Source organism: Patagioenas fasciata, chromosome W (assembly GCF_037038585.1).
Source record: "Patagioenas fasciata isolate bPatFas1 chromosome W, bPatFas1.hap1, whole genome shotgun sequence".
Classification (NCBI taxonomy): Eukaryota; Metazoa; Chordata; class Aves; order Columbiformes; family Columbidae; genus Patagioenas; species Patagioenas fasciata.
In genome coordinates, this window is record NC_092559.1 from 68,772,931 (window position 1) to 68,785,089 (window position 12,159).

The window sequence follows — 12,159 nt, forward strand, 5'->3', positions numbered from 1 at the left end:
TGGCCTGCTGAGGGACCTGCTTGGGTCCTATGGGATATGACCTTGGTGTCTGCAGTGCTTTTCTCTCACATCTCCTCCCTCCTCTCTCCCACCTGCTGTTGTGCAGCGTTTTTTACCCTTTCTCAAATACAATATCCCAGAGGTGCTGCCAGCATCACTGAGTGGCTCAGATTTGGCCAGGAGTGGGTCCATCTTGGAGTCAGCTGAAATCAGCTCTGTCTGACGTTGTTCAAACTCCTGTTGTCTTCTCAGAGAGGTGACAACTGTAGCACAGAAACACTCACCCCAGTTCCAAGACTGCCATGTAAACCCAGAACAGGGTGACAGTGCGTTGGGTTTTGCAAACTACTTGATCATGGAAAAGATCTTCTGTCAGCAACCTTTTGAAATCTCCAGTCAATAAGCAGGTTCCTGTGGGGAACTATAATTGCCCTGACATTCACTGATCAGGCAAAGCTGCAGGTGCTAACAGTCCAAAGGATCTTGGGCCAACTGCTTAACATGTCTGCGGGTGGACAACAAGGGTGATGCTCACCTGGATCTGGAACTGGGATACAAGGAAGATGTGGTGAGGGATGTGAACATCAGTGTCCACCTTGGCTGTTGTGACCAGGAAACAGTGGGGTCCCAGGCAGCAGAGGGGAGGGAGGAAGGCCAGCAGCAGAGCACAGGCTGGTGGGCTCCAGAGGAGAAGACTTTCACATAACTGGGTGTCTGATACAGGTGGTGCCATGGGCAGCAGTTCATAAGGGTGAAGGAGCTCAGAAAATCTGATCAGCGTTACAGGACAGCCTGCTCCAAGCACAAGAATGATCTCTCCACGTACCCATGAGAAGAACCATTTATCTCGTGAGGCTGCTTCTCTGAACTGATGGAGCTCCAGGGCACAAAGGCAGCACACAGGAGGTGGAAGCAGGGGAAGCTGTTAAGGAGGAATTTAGAAACCTTGTCCATGGATGTGGGGATGATGCCAAAGCTGCCCTGGACTTGGTACCTGCAGGAGAGTCTGAGGGCAGCAAGATGAGCTGACACTGCTTCATTTCCAGTAAAAGAACAGACAGGTTGAATGTGGAACTGCGGATGAACTTCATAAGGGTAGAATCAGACAGGACTGAGGTTCTTCATGGATTCTTTGCCTCCATATTCACCAGCAAAGTCTCCTGGGACTTTATTCCTGAAGGCAGGAGTCTGTAGAACACCCAGCAGTGGATGGGGCTCAAGTCAGGGGTGACCTGAGCAAACTCAGACACCATTACAGAACAGGAGATGGGTCACTTGAACAGCTCCCTGAACACAAGTATGGCTGTGCTGTGGCACCTGAGATTCCCAGGAACACCCACCTCTTGGTCCAGAGTTGTGTGATTCCTTTTGAGGTGTCCTGGCCTGTCTCCTCGGTCAAGTGATCCTTTAGGCACCCACTTCTCTGACACATTCAGTCGTTATCAGGAGATTCTCTAGATCAATATTCATTGGAGATTGTTGATACCAGCTGTTCTGGAAATGAGGGTTTTGGGAGGGGGACGGAAATATTAGAGATTTGGCTTTATTACCCTTTATTATGGAAATGCTCACTGTTTGGCTACAATTCTGAAATCTCTGAAATCATCCACACAGGACTTGGAGCCTTTAGGAAAGTGCTGCAGAGAGCATTGTCTTGTAAGGGCATTTTGGATGTTACTGAGCCCTCTGCTGCCATGATCCTTAACTGCAGGTACTGAAAAAATGAACAAACCTGTCATGAACTGAAGGGCAGAAACAAACCCCAAGTTTCTGAGGGTGTTTGGACCCCGTGAAGGGCCAGTGCTGACACAAGCAGTCCCTGTCCCTGGAGACAATGGTCATAGGTGGTAAAGGCGATGTGGAGGTGGCTCTGGTGCCACGTCAGCCCTTGACGTTTGTTCATCATCAGAATGGCCAAGCCCTGACCCCAGGACCAGACTAAGGAGACCCTTTCAGTCAAATGCTTCTCAGGCTCTGCCTGTGGTCACTGTGAGTGTTTTGTGTTTTGGGGGTGGGTTTGGTGCCAAGTGCTGTTGCTTTAACCACAAGGCTCTGGTTTTCTGAGGACTTGGCAATGCCTGTGAAGTCCCCCAAACCCATTCAACTTCTTTCATACAACTGGCAATGGTCACCAATCACCTGAGCTCTCCCAGTCCCAAACTTGCTTGAATCCTCAATTTGGATCCATGCCCTAGTACTGAACTGCACACGTTCCTTCTTCTGTTGTCGTAAAATAAAAGGAAAAATCAATCTATTTTACATTGGCATGACCAGACCATGGTCTTTAGGTGTTCTTCTTTAACACACTTACTGCTACATGTAGACCACTCTCTTCCTGCACTCCCATGTGTCTCACAAACCTTTCACTCTTGTCCTCCAGTAATGGGCCAACATTCCAGGATCTGGTGTTTCCTCCGGGATCATGGATGATTCCAGAGGACCATTCAAGTGTGGGCAGTGTAAGAGAGGAGCAGAGCAGGGTCAGCTCATGGGCCATGACTGAGCACAAACACCCCAGCAGCAGCCATTCCCCATCTCCCAGGCACAGCCAAGCCCACAGCATGCAAATGGCACTGCCATATATCCTTAGTCCAAAAAAGCCTACCTTCTTTCCAAAATCAACATTCTACCATTCCCCTTCGACCCCCAGATATCAGCCGCATTCCACTTGTGGCTCAGACATGGTTGTAAGGATTTGCTGAAGTCATCAGCCATCACCCTTTTCTACCCCACATCTCCTGACCCTCTCCCACACCACACATGGCTGGTCACTGCTGCTCAGGGCCTCGCGCTCTACAGAAGAGGCCTTGAGCTTCTTGGCTCTTCATGGTGCTTGTTATAATCTCCCTCACGCCCTCCAGATCTCACGGTGAGATTTCTTGTTCATGACAGGGCCTTTGTAACCAACTCTTATGACATGGTTGTCCTTCTGTGATCATCTGTGCAGAAGAAGTGATCACAGAAAAGCACCAAATATGTCAAATCTGATGCCGAGTGAAATGCAATAAAACCTTGTTGAGCCAGCCCCGTAGCTGTGTCTTTCCAGCAAGGAGTTTCTCCTGAGAAAGGGATCCAACCTCTGCCACTCTCTGCAGAGGCACATGAGCAGCGTCCATGCACCTGGGGACACAAAGGGTGACTTTGGCAAGATCACCCTCTATCTGGACCATTTAGATCTGTACCTGTGGATGGGGTATCAAGCCTTACAGTACAGCAGAGAATGGAGTTCTGAGCTCCCTTCAACTCCCTGTGTGACAGTCTGTAAAATTAATTAACCCAGTGAAATGTTGGTTTTGATTCTCTTCACAGCCTGAAGCACCACATGGCTCAGGAGACAATCCAGGATACCCAACCAGCACTCACATGCTCTGCACTTAAAGTTCAGGTGTTCCCTGGAATCTCAGCAGACACGTCACGCTGATATCTGGGTTCAAGGAGATGGTCAAGAGCCTCGTCTGCATTTCTGTAACGATGGCTTTGCTGCCTGGCTGATGTGCAGACTCTGTACATGGATGCTGACACCTCTTGAACAACCTGCTCTGAAAGGATGAACAAGGTGGTGTTTTCTTTTTGGAAGGGTATTAGGACAGCAAACAAGAGGAAGCTGGGTTGGAGGAAATTAAAAAGGATACAAAGGTTGTGATCAGGGCTGTTTATGGTTACTTGTAAAGCAGCCTTGCGCCTCATGTGAATTATTTCTGTGATCAGAAGGAACCTGAGAACTTTCTCCAAATCAGAAACATGAATGGGAAGGAAGGAAGGACAGCATCATTCAGTCTCTAAGGCACCTCAAGAGGTGTCTTGAGCAACCTCCTCCTAAAAGCAGGGTCAGACCAGATTAGTGAGGGGTCTATACAAACACATGGTGTTAACTTTCTGAGGTAGAGTGGATGCACACTGCTGGGAAACAGCTTCCAGTGCTTGACTTTCATCAGGAATTGAAAGTTTTTCCCTTTATGTACTGTCCTTCTAAGCCAAACCATCCAGATAGCCTTTTACCCATCTACTTGCACACTGACACAGACCATAATATCCTAACTTGGGCACAAGCACATTGTGGGGGATGACGCTGAATGCCTTGCTGACTTCCAGGTAACAGACCACCCCTGCTCTTCCCACATCCAAACCCTGTCCTTTCCTCACAGAAAGCAAAGAGGATGGACAGGCACAACTTGCCCTGGGTAAACCCCGTCACCTTCTCTTCCAGAAACCCAGAAATGGGGTCCCAGTGGACATGTTCTGGGGCACAGCCCTTAGTTCCCCTGCTCACCCATTGCCCATTTTGAAAAGTGCACACACTGTGTGAGAGCTGCCAGTGGTCAGTGAGTCCCCCCAGTGTCCATGAGCTTTCCAAGATGGTGGAGAGTGGCCTCCCTGTGACATCGTCCTGCTGTCTCAGCTCCTGGGATGCTGCCCCTGCTGTCCCATAGACTGGAAAGGGTTGTGTTAGTTCCAGTTACCCTGACTTGATCCCCATCCACTGCTGGTTGTTCTCCAGATTCCTGTCTCAAGCCACAGAGGCTTGGGAGGCAGAAATTTTTCAGAAGAAAGATTCTTCCTTTGAGAGTGCTGGTAGGAAATGTATTTTGCTGAGTAACTGGACACGATTATTTATTTTCCCTATGTATTTACCAACACATAAATATATTTCTTTTCCTTAGGATCACTTAGAAAGACAGATAACACAGATCTGTTGAGGTCACTGTGAACATGGCCATCTAAACAGAGAACAGTTCAATTCACCTTTTTATCCTTATTTCCTCCATCAGACAAGAGTGGCCAACAGCTTCCAGCACAACTCACTGTGTGCCAGGGGTAAAAAGTGGCACTGACAGTCCATGGCAGTGGATTGTTTGGTGCCTTCGACTCTGTGCCAGACACAAGGATTGTCTTTCTTAATGCTGGAGGCTTTGGTAGGAGAGAAATCTAGAGAACCCATTTAAAAAGTGTAGGGGAAAAGAAACCAAAATAAAGATGTAGAATGAAGTAAATGTCTTTTTGCAACTTTAAGCATCAAACGTTGTTGGTGTTTTAATTCTCCTTTTTATGTTTTGAATACTTTAAATATCAGTGTTTTCCCATGACATCAAAATGAGACTTATCAGGATGTGCATTAAGAACAAGAGGAGAAGTTCTCATCTTTGACACCATTTCCCTTCTCAGCACTCTCTGTTATCTGTGCATCTGATCTCCCTCATCCTCCAGGTATTTCCTCCTGCCCTAACTAAACTCACCATGTCTGAAGTCCCATTTCCAGCAGCTGATCTGCACACAAGCACTTGCGATTGCTCTCTGGGTTTTCCTTCCTCTTACGGTTTGATCACTCGGACACTTGTCAACAATCCAGTTGCTGCTTTCAGCTTCAAGGAGTTAAATGCTTCCTTGTCTTTCAGTAGTCTGTCTAATTCTGCCTTTAGCCAATTCTTTTATTGTGTTTATTTTAGAGTTTCCTTTCTCTCTACAACATTACTTGCGTGGTTCTGCCTTGGAGAAGGTGAACCTCAGTGGTGGCAGTTTGTCCTTGACGTACAGTTGAGGAGTGTGTTTTCTTTTAATCATGACTCTCATCAGTGTTATTTTGTTTGTTCAAAGGTAAAGCAAAGTCCCTCTTTGCTGTGTGCAGCCAGGTCTCCAAGGAGAGCAGGTGGGAGCTGGTGCAAAGGAGCTGGCACATCCAGCTGCAGACTGCAGGGGAGAAGTCTGGTGTAAGGAAAAGGGATGCAAGGCCCAGGGGGCCATGAGAGAAACGATGGGGTTGGGGAGGTGAGGAGCAAGGTTGTGCACACGGTGTGAGAGCTCAAGGGACAGCTTCTCCAGCCAGTCCAGACCTCCTTAGGAGAGACCCTGGACCAACACCAGATAATGCTGCAATCAGCTCCTCTCCACACTGAAAAGTAATAAAATACACCCTTTACATTACAAAGACATTTTTATTAAAATATTTTTTGAAATCTTTCTCCATAATTACACCAAGAAAACTCTCAAATTCACTGTACAATACTAGAAGGTGATTACAAGAAGAGACATGGTTTGTTAGAGTTCTCTACTGTGTAATGCTCCCCATGGTGCATTTGGTGCTCAGTCCTTGAACATTACTCAGGTGCTGAGAGGAGATTGCACAAACCTTTCCAGAAGTCAAAGCCAGAAGAAAAAAGTACTAAGTACCTTGAAGTATTAATGAGTTCCACTGAGGGCAAGTACCAGCAGAGCCTCCCCAGGGACTCGTTAGAGCAGAGAATTGGAGGCCATGGTGGCAGATAAACAAAGGGAAATGTGCAGGCAGCTGAGGTGCTGAGAAAACCCTGGTTTTGTTGGGTGAAGCAGAGAGGCCAAGGCCTGACCCCCAGCCCCTGAGAAGGCAGATCCTGTCCCTCACACATTGCTCAGGGCTCTTCCTGGGCCAGGGGGATGTGGGCTGTGTGATGCTGAGTGAAAGACAATGGTGAAGGACAGTTCCCAGCCTTCCTGGGGGTGTGCAAGGAGGCCATGAGGTGCCCCAGTGCCTGAGGACAACATGTCTCCTCACAGGCCTTGGTGGCAGAGGCCATTGCCATAACCAAGGGGGTCCTCTTGGTGACATCCAGCCTTGCCAGTGCCCTTTGCCATCTCCACCACAGGTTGTCCTACACTGTCCCACAGCTGCTTCTGTTTCCCTGCAGGCTGTAGACACCCATCTGGCTTCCTCCCCTTGCTCTCACCCTGGTATTTCCATACATTGACTGATGTGTCTCCACTCTTGTGCTCTGTTCCTTGAAACACAAAGAGATGGACTGATCTCATGCTCCTTCTGGATGATTTCGCGTACCACGGCACTAGCCTTTGAGTGACAGTTCTTCCTCCTCATGTCCAGTCTCCATGTTCCAAGCTGCTGTGCTGTGTGGCAGTGTTTCTCTCCTCTGCTCTAGAAAGAAGGACCCTGAAAAGTACTGACCTGTCAGCCTCTTATCTGTGCCTGGGAAGATCCTCCTAGAAACTGTGCTAAGGCACAAGGAGGACAGGGAGGTGATTTGAGACCGCCAGCACGGCTCCACCAAGGGCAAATCCTGCCTGACTAAACTAGTGATCTTCTACAATGGAGTAACTACATTAGTGGACAAAGAAAGGGCTATGGATGTCATCTGTCTGGACTTCTGCAAGGCCTTTGACATGGTCCCTCACAACATCCTTCTCTCTACATTGGAGAGATATGGATTTGATGGCTGGACTGTTCGGTTGGTGAGGAACTGGCTCAGTGATCTCACCCAGGGAGTGGTGTTCAATGGCACAATGTCTGGATGGACACTGGTGACAAGTGGTGTCCCTCAGGGCTCCATACTGGGATCAGTACTGTTTAATATCTTCATCAATGACATAGTGGGATCAAGTGCACCCTCAGCAAATTCGTGGATGACACCAAGCTGAGTGGTGCTGCTGATAAACCTGAGGGACAGCAGCCATTCAGACGAACCTGGATAAGCTGAAGAAGTGGTTCATGTGAGTCTCCTGAGGTTGAACAAGGCCAAACACAAGGTCCTGCACCTGGGTTGGGGCAACCCCTGGTATCAGTACAGGCTGAGGATGAAGGGATTGAGAGCAGCCCTGATGAGAAGGACTTGGGGATACTGGTGGGTGAAAGACTGGACAGGATTCAGCAATGTGCGCTTGCAATCCAGAAGGCCAACCATATCTTGGGCTGCATCCAAAGGAGCATGACCAGCAGGTCAAGGGATGAGATTCTGCTCCTCTGCTTCACTCTGGTGAGACCCCACTTGGAGTCCTGCGTCCAGCTCTGGGGTCCTCAGTACAGGACAGACATGGAGAGACCAACACCCTCCAACCTCCTTTATGTAGTTGTAGAGTGAGAAGGTCTCCCCTCAGCCTTCTTTTCTTCAGACTAAACAGCACCAGTTCCCTCAGACACTCCTCATCAGACTTTTGCTCCAGCCTCTTCACCAGCTCCATTGCCCTTCCCTGAACTTGCTCCAGCACCTCAAGGTCTTTCCTATAGTGAGGGACCCGAAACCAACCACAGTATTTGAGGTGGGACCTCACAAGCGCCAAATACAATTAGACAATCACTAACCTGGTCCTGCTGGCTGTGCTACTCTTAATGCAAGCCGGGATGCTGATGGCATATTGGCCACCGGGGCACATGCTGCCTCACCTTCAGCTGGCTCAATCAATGCCCCAGGTCCCTCTTTTCCAAGCAGATTTCCAGCCCCTCTTCCCCAAGACTGTAGTGCTGCCTGTGGTTGTTGTGACTCAAGTGCAGGACCTGGCACTTGGCCTTGTTAAACCTCAAATATTTTCCCTCAGGTCATCACTTCGCCCAGTCCAGATCTCTCTGTAGAGCCTTCCTACTCTCCATCGGGAGAACATTCCCACCCAATTTGGTGTCATCTGCAAATTTACTGAGGGTGCATTAGATGCCCTCATCCAGATCACTGATAAAGAGATCAAACAGAACTGGCCCCAATACTGAGCCCTGGGTACACCACTCCATTCACCACAACTCTTTGGCCCGGCCCTCCAGCCAGTTCTTTACCCATCACAGATACACCATCCAGGCCAGGAGCTGCAGCTTCTCCAGGAGATGCTGTGGGATACGGTGTCAAAGGCTTTACTGCAGTCTAAGGACACAACACCCACAGCCTGTGTGGCGGATTCACTCCCCATGACAGACTTTCCCTCATCTGCTCAGCCGGTCACCTTGTCATAGAAGGAGATCAGGCTGGTCAAGCAGGACCTGCTGCTGTATGTACTCTGGGGCATTTTATATCTCTCTTGAAACAGCTCTCCAAGGAAAATATTCATGGAATCCTACAATAACACAGGTTGGAAGAGACCCCTGAACACCATCTCTGTCCCACTGACCTTTATGGCACCCCAAGGAACAGCTGACAGCATTTGTGCTCACTTGGGCTCATCTCACGACATGCACACAATGGACATCCGCATGATGTGTATGGTTACAACTCATCTGCACAATGAAGCATGGACTTTTGACCTTGTATTTCATAGAATCATAGAATCTCTTGGGTTGGAAGGGGCGCACGAGGATCATCGACTCCAACTCCTGTCCCTGCACAGGACACCCCACAGGTCACACCGTGTGTCTGAGGACCTTGTCCAGTCTCTGCTTGATCACTGTCAGGTTGGGGCCGTGACTCCTCCCTGGGAGACTGTTCAGTGTCCAGCACCTCTGCAAACATGGAAACATGGACTTCTGACCTATTCATTCAGTGTAATTCCATGGAGGGACAAAGAACTCTGAGCTGGGGTGAGAGGCCAGTGCTGGAAATGGTGGTTGTGAGGGTCCAGCCCATGACGATTGCCCTGGGTGTCCAGTGCACAGGGGCACAGCCCAGCCCCTGCTCTGCTGGTCCTGCAGGTCTCTGGCAGGAGGCCTGGCAGGAGGCCTGGCTCTGCTGTGTGCCAGCCTGCACACACACACTGTTCAGCTGTGCCCTGGGGTTTGCATCTGTGGCCACTTTTGTGGACATGTTCTTGAGAGAAGGTTTATAAGAAGACCTAAACCTTCAGGCCCTGCCCCGAGGAGATCACCTTTCTATCTGGAAAGGCTGTTGTGAGCCCATCTCTGTCACAGCAGTGCCCATTGCCTGTCCCTGCCTGCGCTCACAGCACTGACACACAGCAGGACGGGGACCAAGCTGCCAGAGCGCTCAGGCCTTGCACCAACACAAGGGATGAGAAGGAGAGTGTGGGAGTGGAACCAGAACAGCTCAGGAAGACCAAGCACTGGTGCTCTGTGGCAGTGCTGCCATGCTGAACTCTTTTCCCTTCTACCCATGCACACAGGAACTGTCCCTGCAGCTCCAAAATAGCTTTGCAGGAGGGATACAGTGAAAAACAAGTCACTATAAGAACCTTTATTTTGTTTAAACAGAAGGAGAGCACGGCTCCTCATTTATACAGCCAGTGGTTATAAAAGAAAAGCAGACAGAGAATTGGAAAGGGGATGAAAACATTATAACAATAAAAAACCAACACACCAAAACAGAAAATCCAGATGACAGGCTAAGCCTGTAATAAGTTACTTTAAAACTCCTATGCAGAAGCAGAGGGGCAGTTTATTGCTCCAGAAAACACTTATATATGAGTTTGCACAGGGCATCCTTGAGCTCCTGGTTCCTCATGCTGTAGATGAGGGGGTTGACTGCTGGAGGTAACACTGAGTACAGAACAGACACCACCAGATCCAGGGATGAGGAGGAGACAGAGTGGGGCTTCAGGTGAGCAAATATGCCAGTGCTGACAAACAAGGAGACCACGACCAGGTGAGGGAGGCAGGTGGAAAAGGCTTTGTGCCGTCCTTGCTCAGAGGGGATCCTCAGCACGGCCCTCAAGATCTGCACGTAGGACACCATGATGAAAATGAAGCACATAAAAGCTAAACAGCAACTGACCACAAGAATCCCAAGTTCCCTGAGGTAGGTGTCTGAGCAGGAGAGCTTGAGGATCTGGGGGATTTCACAGAAGAACTGGCCCAGGGCATTGCCCTTGCACAGGGGCAGTGAAAATGTATTGGCCATGTGCACCAGAGCATAGAGAAACCCAGTGGCCCAGGCAGCTGCTGCCATGTGGACACAAGCTCTGCTGCCCAGGAGGGTCCCGTAGTGCAGGGGTTTGCAGATGGCAACGTAGCGGTCGTAGGACATGATGGTGAGAAGAGAATACTCTGCTGTAGCACAGAACAAGAAAAAAAAGATCTGGGCAGCACATCCTGTGTAGGAGATGGCCCTGGTGTCCCACAGAGAGTTGGCCATGGACTTGGGGCCAATGGTGGAGATGAAGCCCAGGTCGAGGAGGGCGAGGTTGAGCAGGAAGAAGTACATGGGGGTGTGGAGGTGCTGGTCCCAGGCTATGGTGGTGATGATGAGGCCGTTGCCCAGGAGGGCAGCCAGGTAGATGCCCAGGAAGAGCCAGAAGTGCAAGACCTGCAGCTCCCGTGTGTCTGTGAACGCCAGGAGCAGGAACTGTGTGATGGAGCTGCTGTTGGACATCTGCAGCCTCTGGGCATAGGACACTGACAAGTTAGGGGAGATTTCTCTGAGCAAAGTCAAAGCCATTTCTCACACACCCTCCCCTGCTCCACGCTCCCTTGTCCTTTTCCAGACCTTCCTCCAGCTCCGTGTCTGAGCCCTGGCTGGTGCTGGCTGGAGGTGCCGTGAGCAGAAGGGCCTGTGCCCGCTGGCTGCCGAGGAGTCAGCCCTGCTCTGCAGCAGGGGGCATGGGTACAGGGGAGCAGGGGACAGTCCTGGGGTTCAGCTTTGTCAGATGGAACCAAAACAGGTCTCATCCTTTCCTAAAAAGCATTTTCTCAGTTGCAGCCTCTCTGCACTTCTCCGAGGGGCTTTCAGATAACACACAGAGACTATAGGACAGGTTTCCATCCTGGAGGGAAGCTCGCAGCTTGGAAAAAAACCTCAGCGAGACAGACAAGGGTCCTGGGGGACACTCAGCTCACTCCCCAGCCCCACAGACTGCATTGCCCACACCCCACAGGTCAGAGCAAAGCTGGGACACGTGTTCCCATGGACACACCTGCAGGAAAGGACCCACAAGATCAGGCTGTGACTCTGCAGCTGAAACTGCCATCCCCAGAGAGCCTGAGAGCAAGAACAAGATCCCAACAGCAGTGACCCAGAGCAGGGGAGCAAGAAGGACAATGCGGTGAGGCTGGGTGTGAGAGAGGCCAGGGCAGAGGCAGCTGGGCACTCAGACAGCGTCACCCTTCCCCAGCTGTGCAGCCACCTCCCAGACACCAACATTGCCGGGCAGCTGCTCTCAGCCCCTGTGCTCTGCAGAGGAACTGGAGCTCTGGCTGGGGTGGTGAAGGGATGTCATGAGTCTTCTGGCAGATGTACTGATCACTCAGAGTTGCAGTTCAGGAGTCTCAGTGACTTGTTTAAGCATGAGAGCTCATTTTCCTTTTATCCTTTTTTGCACCCCCCACCCCGTGAGAGAGGAAACTCAAAAGACAGGCTCTGGAAATCTGTGTCGTAATCCTTGTGTGGACCTTCTCTTAAGACATCCTGCTCTGCAGGACAGCCCTTGGCACTCCTGGGTGCTCACCTGGCTTCACAGCTGTTCAACATTGCCAGACAAGAGCCCCCTCCTTACAGATCCCACAAGCTGTGCCTGTGCCAGTTTTAGGAG